The 14073-nt window shown below is 34.7% G+C and overlaps 1 long non-coding RNA gene across 6 annotated transcripts; it reads right to left on the minus strand.

Moving 5' to 3' along the window:
- Window positions 1–7570: 7570 nt before the first annotated feature.
- On the minus strand, window positions 7571–11780 carry LOC111913102 (uncharacterized). 6 transcript variants are annotated; one of them, XR_002857421.3, is made up of 9 exons: window positions 11150–11776; window positions 10671–10935; window positions 10431–10578; window positions 10146–10212; window positions 9704–10064; window positions 9489–9568; window positions 8935–9036; window positions 8309–8366; window positions 7571–7887 (listed from the first exon to the last, which is right to left on the minus strand). It is a non-coding gene; the product is annotated as an uncharacterized LOC111913102 (long non-coding RNA). The 6 variants fall into 6 exon arrangements; XR_002857420.3 differs by having other exon boundaries at window positions 8935–9568; window positions 11150–11780; XR_002857419.3 differs by having other exon boundaries at window positions 9489–10064; window positions 11150–11775.
- Between the last annotated feature and the right edge of the window lie 2293 nt (window positions 11781–14073).

The following is a 14073-nucleotide window of genomic DNA, read 5'->3' on the forward strand; positions in this document are numbered from 1 at the left end:
ACTAATTCATCACAATAATACATTAGCACTTAACATTAAAACAAACTTAAAATCAAACAAAATCATCCAAAATTTTTGTCCCACTTTCTTTAGTGTTTTCCTACAAAATATTAAACAAACTCAAAATCAAACCAAATCATTGAAACTATATAAAATTAATATTCATAGAAATGCCGCTTTACCTTTTCCACGACATAATCAAATTCAACAGAACGACAGTGACATCCCCATTTTTCACGACCAGAAAAGACTGATTTTGTTTATGCTTTGCAAAAATCAGAGTACTTCTTTTCATAAAAATGTTGCGGAATTTGTTCCCAGAAAAAAAAACATGATAAATACGTTATCATAACATTTTCGAAGAAACGTATTTTATTCATTTTAAAACATTTGAGATGTCGTCGTCAATACAAAAACATAAGCATAAACGGAACTTACATTTATTTACACTAGTGATCTACATTTTTTTAATCTCTCAGTGTAATGTGACTTCATATCAACACCTGCGATATAAATAAACTGAGTGGGTCAGGTTGGGAAACCTGGTGAGTACATAGGGTTTTCAACCCACAATAATATAATTATTATGTTCAAACAATCAAATAATCAACCCAATTACCCATCCTCATTATCTTCTTTACTCTTAAGGATCTACCCTAAGAATCAACCATTCCTCGTCCATACATTCCTAAGGATCATCCTAAGGAATCGGCACGAAGTCCATCGTCACCGGGGTTTAGGCACAAAGTCTGCATAGTCACCAGAATTTATACAACAGGCACTAAGTCTGCATAGTCGCCAGGGTTTTGGCACCAAGTCTGCATGATCACTAGGGTTTAGGCATCAAGTTTGCATGATCGCAAGGGTTTAGGCATCAAGTCTGCATGATCACCAAGGTTTAGAGTACATCGAGTGAACACATCGTTCACAACACTTACAGGTTGCGAGCCTGCTAGTGTTCCATTGGACTATCTAGAATAGTCTGTGGTTGTCATCCATACTCTGCTGAATGACGGGGCCATCGTTTGGAAAAAGGCTTCTCATATCGTTCACCTCTCACCCTCACCTCGTGGTCTATAACACCTCTCAACTCATCGTCCAACTAATATTCCATCTATTACATCTACCCATGTTTTACCCCAACATTTTTGTAGATATAAAATACATATACATTTTAAATCATTTGAAACATGTATAAGATCGTTCATCTAGCATAAACAACAAGTATTCAAATAATATGCACACATAACACGTAATTTATACAAAATACTTCATATCTATGTGTAAGATGAAAGTAACTATGCACTCACCTGGTAAGGTGGTGAATCGACACTCGGACAACACTTCGTTACTCTTAAAATAATTATCCCTTGACGAAACCTAGTATCATTACCACTAGAGTTTAGTCTAACGTTAACCGCGACTAATTAATAGTCTAGCTATTATTACTATTATATAAGCGTTAAATAACACTCAATATAACTCATAATAATAGACCAAATAGTTATTTTAAGGTCCTAATAATGTTACTATAATTAATTAGAAGCTATATTAAAAATAGCGTAGGCGTAGCTCACTTACAGCGGGTTTTTCGCAAAAACCAGGCTTCGCCGGAGCAGCGTTCCCGAGCCGAAAGGCTCTTTTCTCAGGACTCCGGGAGCCTCGGGGCTTCCTTCGGGTGCTAGGGGGTTTACCTAGACTTTAGGGGGCTTAAGGGAGCTTAGAGAGAGAAACTAGAGAGAGAAAGAAGGGTTTAAAGGTGTGAGGAAGTGAGGGAACCCGACACCTCTATTTATAGGGGTGCTGAATGATGGACTCGCCGAGTAGGAGGACCTACTCGCCGAGTTGGGGCATGTGGCAGCCTTCTGGTGGTGCCACGTGTCCAATTCTGGTGGTGCCATGTCACCCCCTATCGTGTATCAGCCTTCAAACTTAGAAAAATCATAACTTTCGCATACGAGCTCCGTTTTCGACGTTGTTTTTTTCAACGCGTAGGTAAAATCAATATCTACAACTTTTATTTAGACTCTGTCGGCTAATTCTCTACCAATCTCAAATTTAACAGTAGGAGGCGTTTAGACTGTTAAATGACCGCAAATAATTCGTAACTCCTTCATACGGACTCCGTTTTCGTCTATCTTTTTACCATTGAGTTCCTATTAATGAGATAGTCAACTCTCATTTAGGTCGCGTAAGCCAAAAACCGCTCGAACTAAATTTCGAGTTTCAGGTTGTGCACTGCTAAGCCGAATCTTAGAAAAATCATAACTTCCTCATACGAAATCAGATTTGGGCGTTCTTTTTATGGATGTTCTCGGTTTAACGTATACTACAACTTTGGTTTAGATCACTAAGGCTAAAAAGTCCTTCATCGTAAATTCACTATTTACGTCTCCCGGTGTCGTGCCGCTTTTGCCGAAAAACTTCGACGGACCATAACTTCTTCGTTATAACTCGGATTTCAGCGTTCTTTATATGTACAGAACCCTTGAGAAATATTCTACAACTTGGTTAAGATTATTTATTCTAAATAATCTTTGGTCGAAAAGTCGTTTTCGACCCCTATTATCTTTAAATTGACTAGCCCGGATCTACGGGCGTTACAACGACAATATGCCTCGGTCTCTTCAAAACAAGTTGTTGTATATAAGATAATATAAAATCAATTTAACAAAAATATTATTAATGTTAACGTGTTGCCCTTTTTGAACCAACCACTTCATCTCCATCTTCATCAAAAAATGTATCATTAATATTTGTCCCGTCATCAAAAAATGTATATAAGACAACTGAAATCACATCACCAAACTAAATCTCTTACCCGGTCACCTTCTGCAGACATGGTCATAGAGCTTGTTGATGTCCGAATTTCTTGCCTACAACCAAATGATCGATATTCTTATGTTAGAGTCTAAGTCACAAGTTAGTTCTGCTGCAATTTGCAGAAAAACTCTTATATCACTAAAACCATGCATTAAAACCACTGAGTACACACAAGAAAATAAGTAAGGAATTGCAAAAACATAACATATTCATTACAAATAATGACTCTCAACAGTAAATCTAACTATCATAACACAAACTGTTTATTATATGGAACAATCTAGATGTAACATTGCTACCAAAACTGAACCAACAATGCTAGCAAATAAACAGTGGCCCCTTAATTTTAATTAAAGAAAAAACATCATCGATACAAAATAGCAGTACCTCATGCTCTCGAGAGCAACGTTCTGTAATCCTTGATCGTCATCCTGAACCCTCTCAACATACAACTCTAATTGCTGCTTCAACGCCAAATCCTCATCTAAAAACTTCGACATAAATAATCATATTTTTAATCTAAAAACTAATCTAAAAACTTAGATAGAACTTGAGTCTAAAAACTAATCAAAATATGGATTAAATCTTACATGGATTAGGATTTAGGCACTTATTCTTACCTGGATTTAGATTGTGTCAAACAGATGTGCTTCAAGCCTTCGACTTCGAGTCTGCGAATTGCGATTGCCGATTCTCCAAACGGTGGTGAGGAAAAATAATGAGGCGACGATCGACTAGAGAGGTTGCGACTTGCAAGGGGTGATAGATGAGTGAAACGAGGCAACTGGAATACTGGATTCGAGTCTTCTTCGATGACACGGAACGAGCTTCAGGAATAGGCCTTCGATTCTTGTGATGTCGGCTGGAAGAGATTGACGATAGCGTTAAGTGGTAACGTGATTTTAGGGTTAGAGTATCTGAGGGGCATATATATATATATATATATATATATATATATATATATATATATATATATATATATATATATATATATATATATATATATATATATATATATATATATATATATATATATTCGGGGCGGGTCGGGTCGGGGCACGCATAACCCACTCCCTGGCCCGAACCCGAAAAAATACCCGATAACGACCCATAACCTGATAAGCTTGACCCGACCCGCCCCGAAATCTTCGGGAAACGGGTTTTTCCGTCGGGTTCGGGTTTTTTTGCCATCCCTATTCATCCACCCTCAACCTCCATCATACCAGAAGAGTCTCCATCTAAACCTTAGTCTCCCCTTTTGATCTTTTGAGTTCCATTTGGTGATTTTTGACCTTTTTAAGGAATAAGGAATGTCTTGTAGAGCAAGGGATCATCAAGCAAGCACACCTCCATCTCTTTGTGCGTTTTTTGGACTTCTGTAAGTCTCCAAACCTTCAACTTTTTGGACATTTCCCTTTATATTTAGGTTTTCGAGCTAGTTTGTTCTTGTTGGGAAGTTTTGAGAAGTTGTTGGTAATAAGGTTTGCAATTTTATTAATCACCGAGTTCCTAAGAGTATTATATGTTTCATATATGGACTCTCATGATGTTTTGGTGCCATGCATGGGATTTTGACTGCATTTTGACCTAGTTTTAGGAAGGACATGTATTGGACATGCATGTCCATAAAGTTACAATTTTATAGACCATTATGGTGCCATGAAGCTTTATAGAAAGTATTAGCAATGAACTTAACATATTAACAACTTAATAAAAACATGGACTTGCCAGCGTGACCATGGTGTGGTCAAGTGCTGACCACGATGTAGTGGGCAGACCGATCATGTTTTTTGTTTGAACCAAACCACGACATAGCCAAGTCCGTGCCACGACGTGGTGGTTTGTAGGGTTGAGTTTGACCATTGGTCGTTGACTTTTGACTAATTTAGCCTTGGGTCAAAATTGAAGGTTTTGGGTTGTAGACTGAGGTTTGACATTTATTTGGTGTTAGATGGTTTGCGATTTTGGTTGGTAAAAGGAGTTGAAGGTGTAGTTGTTCTTCAGTTTTGCGATTCAAGTGAGTGTCATCACTATACTACGTGTGACATTATATGTCCTTTGTATCCTAAGATATAGGTATTGTTAGAGTACAAGTATGTTAGTTGACCATGATATTCCTTGTTATATCTATGAAACTATAGGCCACTTGATGCCAAGGTATGCTAGACTGGTAGGGCCTTGCTTATTGATTTTATGATATTGTTAGGTGTCATGACCGTATAAGGTAATAGTAGTATTGGTAGATCATTGAGTGGATACCTTAGGGGTTGTATGTGGTTTAAATGAGATAGCTTGAGAAGTCTTGGTCTAAGCCTTACTACATGGTTCTTGTTTGATTTATTGCTTTCGGGTAGGATTATCTGTTGATTGTCTATCTTATTCCCGACTAGGTATTACTATGTATTCATAAGGCGGTGATCAGTATTAACATTGTCATGGGTAAGGGTATTATGTGACTATAAGTCGATGGTTACATGAAGGTTGAGAGTCAATGGTAGTGGTTGATGAGAGCCAGTATTGGTATGGTGGCAAAGCGCTAACGGTTGCTATGTATGTAAATATGTATGTTAATAAGAGATGGTGGATCCACATTAAAGCTGGGAGTTTTTATTGTATGCATTGTGTGTATGGTGGAATATGTGGTATACTAGGGCACTCACTAAGCTTCATGCTTACAGTTGTGATTTTTTTCAGATTGTTCGTGGGAAGGGCACGACATGACTATACACTCACATCGATGTTACCTAGTTTTCGTTGTTTTGAAATTTAACTTTGTTTAACCTTCTGGTTTTCAAACTATTGAAATATACCTTATGTTTTTAAGTAAAGTTTTAGTTGTTTAATCTATTTCTAAACAAAAATTTGGTTTGAAATTTAGGATGTTACATACTTTTACTTTTCCTAGAGTAAAGTTAGCACCTTTACGAGTGGGTCCAGAAAGTGACAACTAAAAGATGTTAACTTGTAAGATTGATATTTAATCAACTAAAAATCATTAGAGTGACATCCTTACATATATGGATAGGTAAGAGAGGGAACTAAAACAATATAATTTAATAAGGATTTTAAGAATGGGTTGAAGGATGAGAAATCAGATCCTGCACTACAATCAAAGAGAGGTTAAAGTAATACGAATATAAGTATCTTAAGAGTAATGTAATAAAGCACAAGCTAAGTAATGTTATAATTGTTGTGTAGGTTCATAGAAAGGATTATATTCATCTAGCTCCCGCTAGTTGAGTGTTTCAAGTTATCAATAAAGGTGAGTCACACTAACTCTCCTATCATGTAAGCATTACTTGTTATATGTTATTGTTCACAAATACCCTAATCCGATAGAGTGAACAAAGGAAGGACATAATGTAGTTTGTTCTAAAATAAGACAAATTGCACTCTTATATATTATCTTCCTATTAAGGAGTAGGGGAAGTTCCTGGAAGGGGGAACAAGGTTCTGGTTGGTACCAACATTATGTGTTAGGAAAGTTTATGTCTTATGTGAAATGTGTTATGTGAAAGTAAGTGATATATATATAATGGTAGATAATGTGTATGATCACTAAGCGTTTCATTTACCCGTTGTTTAACATTTTTCAGCATCTACAAGTACTGATAAGGGAAATAGATCGGTATGACTGCATGCGACATTCTCTTGAAGTTTTTTATATTATTACTATGGTGTTCCTTTAAACATGATATATTTTACACTTCCGCTAGAAATTTAAATTATTAGATTATGTATAGCGAATGTTTTGGAAAAACTTAATGAAGTAACGACTGTCTTTGTTTTTGTTTTAAAAAAATTGGGTCGTTACAAATGTCTTTAAGTCTTTATGGAAAAAAATTGTTCAAATTACAAAGAAGGCAATTTCCATTATTTATATGTTTTACAATGACAATTAATAAGAGTTAAAAACAGTTCTAATGGAAGGTTGGTGGTTCATCACACAACTTGATTTACACATGACCAGTTGTATATTGTCTTAACTAGAACTCAAAATAAAAAATGATTAAAATTATTAATTTTAGATAAGGATCACATACTTATAAATAAAACTTCCAATGTTATGTATGAACATGATTTTAGAAATTTATGAAAAAAATAGTACATTTTTTCTTTATAACTTTTTTTTATTCAAAATGCATATTTTATTCATCATATTGATTTTATAATTGATTTATCATTTTTGTTTATGTATGTTTGTTACATTAAATTACTTTCTAATTTTATATAAAACAATGCTTATATTCATGATTGATTGTCTCTTTTTTTAATTTTATAAATATGATATTTCATTATACAAAATGATTATTTTATGATTAATCTAGACATAAACAACATTGATTATATATTCAGGCTATTTTACACATAAATTTAAATTAACCATTATATAGTTACAAACAAAACAAATGACTATCTATATAAATAATTGTTTGTAAATTTATGTTTAATTTTTTAATATTTTTTAAAGTTTTAATATTGTTTACTTTGTTAAGCGTGTGGCGGGTTATAACGGGTTATAACATAACTAATATAAAACTAGAATGAGGTACCCCGCTCCGCGGGGTTCGGTTACGACCAGACTTTTAGTCTTTTGGTTTTCGGTTACGTATGTCGCATAGTCAATAGGTAGTGTGTCGTTGGTGATCGTATTTCTTAGTATGTAGTAGGAAGTAATATTTGTGTTTTAAAGGATATTTTATTTTGTAACATGTATATATATGGTAAATTTAGAGGATAAAAACAATTGAATTGAATGGATTTTCATTGTATTTAGATGAGTGTATTTTCATTATTATGAGTAAAAAACAAAATACATACTCCATATTTGTATAACACAATCCTTATGTTGCATGACAAAGAACCATGTAACCAAACAATCAATATATGTGAAAGCGGGAATGAGAAGCAAAAAAGAATAATATTATAGTGTATTTACAAATACCCAGATTTAAGCATTCTGTGTCAGCATTTGGACGAATTACCAAAACGCCCTCATCAATTGTGGATTCATCAACTAAAGCACCAATATTTTGATCCCAATAAGAGTATGTACTCACTCATCTATGACAAAAGAAAATCATATAAAAATTAAAGTTTAGCTACCAGCCTACAATATTCCATCAAAAAATTTGTAGAATGAAATGTCTTATTTATTTATATCTAATATATTGACGATATGTATTAAAAAAATCCAACACCCAAAACCTAATTTCTTTATTTTTATTTCCTATGAAAGCCTTGTGGTTGAAAAATGAATCCATTTAAAAAAGTATCATCCAACATGGGTACGTATGTGTGGCCTTCGCCTTCTGTTAAACAGATGAATCCACAGCCTGTTTCATATTTGACAACATATGTTCTTCTGTGTTGTCATCCACATCTCCATAAGAAACATGCATTTCATTTCATTTATTTATTTTTATTTTTAACCATGAAATTAAACCGACTGCATTTTCAATAAATGAATAAAAATAAAACAAACCTCGACAGGCAGGTCAACCCTAAATAAGGTTATGCTACTGGGATTAAACCTGAAACCACTGCACATGTAACAAACTTGATTTTAAATAGTAAAATACATAAAGTGCAAGTTATGTGTTTTTATTAATTTTCTGAATAAAAAAATATGGATATATTTTTTTAGAATATTTTTATGCATAACAGTTTAATCTGATGATAGTTGGAAGCTGTGGCTCAACGTTTTCTACTTTCAATGTGCAGCAACCAAAAATATCATCTTCATCATTATCATGTAAGCATAAACGTGAAATCCATCAAACATTGGAATGGAATCTTGAATTCCATTTCATCAAAGATAACAATACTACCTTCTCACGTCTTGCCATGGGTGCTTACTTATCAATAAGATATGTATTACAAAGATCAAACCGTGTCCCGTACATAAGAACATCGTGCTTGTAGATAAGGAATATACATAAGAAGATTGTGCTTTTATTACTGTGAATTTGATTTTGAAAAAGTTGTGTCTGGTATAGATTGCAAATAAACATATGAAATATATGAATTTTAAATTAACACAAAACATGGAACCTTTGAACATAGTAATAGGAAAAAGTAAGGAACATTTGAACAAAGTTTTGTCTCTACCGTGTGATTGTAAGTGATAATTAATGGATTCATCATTGAATTGTTGTGGTGTGTACTCCTTCCTAAACTTGCAGCCATTGAACTCGTCTTCCTCGTTCATTTCTATATCCCAAAAAAAAAAACTGATTATCATTAGTAACTCGAGTAAAAAACATGATTATTCTCATCAAACATACATTGCCTCACATTTTTCACCATACTAAAATTGACTACTTTGATAATATCACATGCATGTGATAAAAAGACTTCTTTTTATTCCATGTCACATAATAATAATAATAATAATAATAATAATAATAATAATAATAATAATAATAATAATAAATCCGAACTACTAAAAAGAAAAAGTTGACTATTTTGCCATTCTGTCTAAATCTAGCTTGAACTTCATTAGCAATACAAACACCACCTGGGGGCAATTCCCCTGCTCTCCAAACTCTATCAAAAAACATCCAAAAAGTTGAGAATAAAAATTTATATATAAAAATTATTTGCTAACCTGTTAAACTTTTGATTTTGGTTTACAATATCCACATGTTGAATCAAATGGTTACCTTTTAAGTGTTGAGGACCAATCACCACCTGTACAAATTTTAAGCACTAATATTGCAGCAACAACTGTATTGAGCATCACCTGGAATTAACATAAAAGCTCTAAATATTTAAAAGATGAATAAACTCATGATTTGTTGAACCACGTTCGAATGGAAATTACTCCATCCTCTATTTCAAGCCATGCGAAATATCTACACTGAATAACCTATCTTACATAATCCATGTTTTTTCCATCCCAAACATCATGTGGATTTTTGACTGAAAACTCAAAATGAGGGACCACTTGCAGATCAATCTGTAAATGTAAATAAAATCCATAATCAAAAGTTGCTTTCAAGAGAATCTGATCAGTTTCATTCAGGCATTCTGTCAAACATCTAATGTGCAAGTCAAATCATTTGATTGTGATACTTAATTTGATACATATACTCCATTCTAATGTGCATCTCCAAAGTAGCAAATGAAACGGATAAACCCTCAGTCATCTATATTTTGACTTTATGAAAGAAAGTGAAGATGAACTATTAGGTTGTGTATAACCCTTAACATCATCCACCATACCCAAAAGATGGAATCTGAAAAGAATAGATCAGTATAAGCATTTATATACAGTTCATACACTAAAGTCTCTAAAATTACAGAAAAATAAGACTCACCCCCTTCTACAACAGGGCAAACAACAATTCTTTGGTGATAGTAAGATTTGACAGTAGCAGGAGCTTCCTACAGCCAAACACAAAACAAAACATGAGATATGAAAGTTAAAAAAAGTTGTTAAGGTGGTGGTAGATGACGAAATTAGTGTTATCATCAGACATGTAATTAAGTCGTACAATTTCAATATAAACTACACAGTTCATGAAACCCAATAAAAAAGAAACCAAAAAATGACAACTTGGTTAAGAATCGAAGAAATTGGAAGAACCTGTTACTTTACTTACCCCCTTTTACTACCTGCTTGTCCCAACCTTCGTTTTCATTTCAACACCAGTGACAGTTCCTTGCCTCCCACCTCGCTGCGAAGCCTGATCCTAAGCCAGGCCGGTCGATTTTCGTGATGGAGATGGCCCAAGTCTCTGAATCATTGACCTACAATACAATACAACCCAACCCACGATGTTTATGTTTGACTTATTAGAAATAGACGCTATGGTTGATAATAAGATTTACTAAAAGAATACCTGAGATGTAGGCTGTTTGTTGGTTTTCTGTTGCAAGGTTAGGAGTTTTGATTGATTGAACTGCCAAAGAAGATTCGGGTTAGATGAGATGCTAGCGGCGACGCGATCTGAAAACCATTTACACGTTGGAATCCGATATTATAAGATTGGTAAACTCCACTGTTATCATGTCTCTATCAAGGGTAGTACTTATTATTGGAGGCCATGGAGGTGAATTTGCCAATAGTTTATCCAAATTGAAGCTTTGTGGCTTCTGCCTTGATTTCTATTAACATAAACAAACGAATGAAACCCAACACACACCAAAAGCTCATCTAAACATGTTGGTTAAACATTTACAGTCAAGAGAAGGGAAAGAGGAAGAGCAAGGGAACGATTTCTGTCAAGAATCGATCCCAAACACCCCAATGATTTTTATCAAACAATAAAAAAAGGAAAAGAAAGAACCCGGGACTGCTGAAGCAGCCCCGTCTGTTTACCTGCAATCACCGCAACAGGCAGTCCGTCTCCATCTTTCTCGTTGATCCCATAGACCGAGACCCACCCCGTCGCACCACTCTCTTTCCCTTCTAACTCCACAACAGCCACCAAACACTTGTTCACCGCCATTTGCTGCTGTCGTGATTGCAGCTTTCGTCCGATGCTACTACCGGCGCAGCTTTCGTCCGCTGCTACTACCGTCGCAGGTGCGCTTCGCCGCCATTTGTAGAAGGGGACAACTCCACCATGCTTTCTCCATCTGGGTTTGCTGCCGGACGAACGAAATAGAAGAGGAAGAAGTGGTGGAGCCACCTACTGCCGCCGCTGGGTGTGGATCGCCATACCCCTGTTCGTCAATCACCACCGAGACCAATTGCCTTTTCTCTTTTCCTTCTGTTCGGCCCTGTCGGAAACCTTTTCTTCCAACTGATCGAACCCCGTTGCATCCACATCTTCATCTTCTGTAAAACAAAAAGGGGAAATAGAAGAAGAAGAGAGAGAAGTTACCTATCCAAAAAAAAAAGCAAGAACAAAAAGAAAGAAACAGCGGTGGAAGTTGACCCAAAAGAAACAGGGAGAAAGAAGAAAAGAGCACGTGGACAATAAACGACAGGGAAGACACGTAGAAAATTTAAAAGCAAGTCATGTACGAACAGAAGAAGAATCATATTAAAATAAATGCAAGACAAATAAAGGGAAGCAGAAGGGGAATAAACGGCAATTTAGAATAAATGAAACAAAGACAACAACAGGAAATTAGAATAAGGCCAGCCACAAGTGACAATAGAGAAATAAATAAAGGGTCAAAATTGCCAAAAGCTTAGGAAGTTAACTGTAGCTAAGGACAGATAACTTTAATATATAGTATAATTATGTCATGGTCCTTAAGTATGATAAAATTACAAAATCGCGGGTTATAACATAACTATTATAAAATATGTAATTGTCCTTAATTATACAAAATCAATCCATATGTAAAAAATATATAATGGTTCTAAGTATGACACAATTATGGAAATAGTCCCTAACTAAGGCCCTGTTTGTTACCGTCTGACTCGGATCGAGTCAACGATTTTGGCTGACTCGGTTAGACAATATGTGTTTGATAGAAGCTTTCTCAATCAGAACGTCTAGCCCATATCACTTTCTCGGTCAGACTTTGTAATATAGCTGACTGGAAAAATTACACACATACCCTCTCTTTGCTTTCTTCTCATCGTGACCTAAAAGAGATACCAACAAGGAAAATTGGCCGCCAACATCGACAGTTCTCCATCGCATCTCCATCGCCGTCGTCCCTTCCTCAGTCCGACTACCGGCCAGAAAGATCATTCCTCCGTTCGAGCCCCGACAAGCGAGCATCGATTTCTACATCAATAGTTTCGATTCTGATCAGGTAAGCATCAATTTTTTCTTTTCTCGACTCATAACTACTTCCGATTTCTGCCATCATCGACTAGCAAGCATCGATTTCTGCATCAATAGTTTCGATTTCCGCCATTATTTCTCTATAAGTTTCGATTTTTACTTCTTGATTTTTGCTATTTTGATTGTTGTTGTTTCGATTTCTGCATCTATTTTGCTGTTCAAAGTTCTTTTGTTGTTGAGAATGGATAAAAGTTTTGACTTTTCAAATGATTTGTTCCAAGTGATTTGTTGTTCACTTCACCGTATGATGTTGAATCTGCCTTTGCCCAATTTTATTCATACCTGAACACATACATATATATGTTCAAGTGATTAACATAGATGCCTTTGTTGATGCCAATACCAGGGTATCATCTATTGTCTGCAAATCAATAATTTGAGGGTAAAAATGTCATTATACTTATTGATGAACATATTGCATTTCATTGATTGCAGGGTTTGAAATCACAAAAGAGCATTGATTTGAAGTATGATATATGTAGACGGGTTATTCTTGCTATATCCATTGTGGTGTAGATACGATTTGCAATGATATAGTAAGCTAATGTATCTCCACCTCAGGTTCAATGATATAATAAGCTCATTTTAGGCCATGTATGGTAGTTTTAACTTATAAACAGATATGAGATTTGATTTTGAGATGAGTGACACAATATTCAATCAAGAAATCAATTTGGCAGAATTTATTGGTATTTCTAGTATGTTTTATAGACTCAAGATGACGGTATTGCTTTGTGAGATGTAAATTTGTGATGTTTGGTTATATTATTTGGTGTGGATTTATTATTATTATTATTATTATTATTATTATTATTATTATTATTATTGCATATAAACGAATAGCGTATCAGGGTAAAATGGTCATTTTACATCAGTCAGCACGTTTAGTCAGATGTACAATCAAACAACATGATTTCTTACTCGGTCAAAATTTCTTACTCGGACAGACATTTATGAATCAGCACTTTCTCAATTAGTAACTATCAAACGAGACCTAACTATGTAATGGACTAACGGTCCTTAAATATGACAACGTTGCTAAAATTGTCCTTATGTAAAATAAAATTTCAAAAATTATCAATATCTAATAGCAAAATTACAAAAATGGTCTTTGTGTAAAAATAAAAATTATAATAATAATCCATATGTAAGACAATATACATAAATAGCTAATGTATAATTATGTTGAAAATATAAAATTAATAAATTTGCCATAACGCATAAAACATCCTATTAATTATAATACATAAGAGAGATAAAGGGGAAATCACATATTCATGTGTTGTTTGTTTTTTTGAAGCAAAAATGTTTGTAGTCTACGGACTAGGGATGTTATTCGGGTCGGAACCGAACCGAACCGACCCGAACCCGAATAAACCGAAAACCGAATAAGGGTAATTATATGAACCGAAAACCGAACCAAATAAGCAATACGAGTTCGGTTCAGTTCGGGTATTATTCGATTCGGTTCGGTCCCGGCCCGAATAACCCAAAT

This window comes from Lactuca sativa, chromosome 7 (genome assembly GCF_002870075.4).
Source record: "Lactuca sativa cultivar Salinas chromosome 7, Lsat_Salinas_v11, whole genome shotgun sequence".
Classification (NCBI taxonomy): domain Eukaryota; kingdom Viridiplantae; phylum Streptophyta; class Magnoliopsida; order Asterales; family Asteraceae; genus Lactuca; species Lactuca sativa.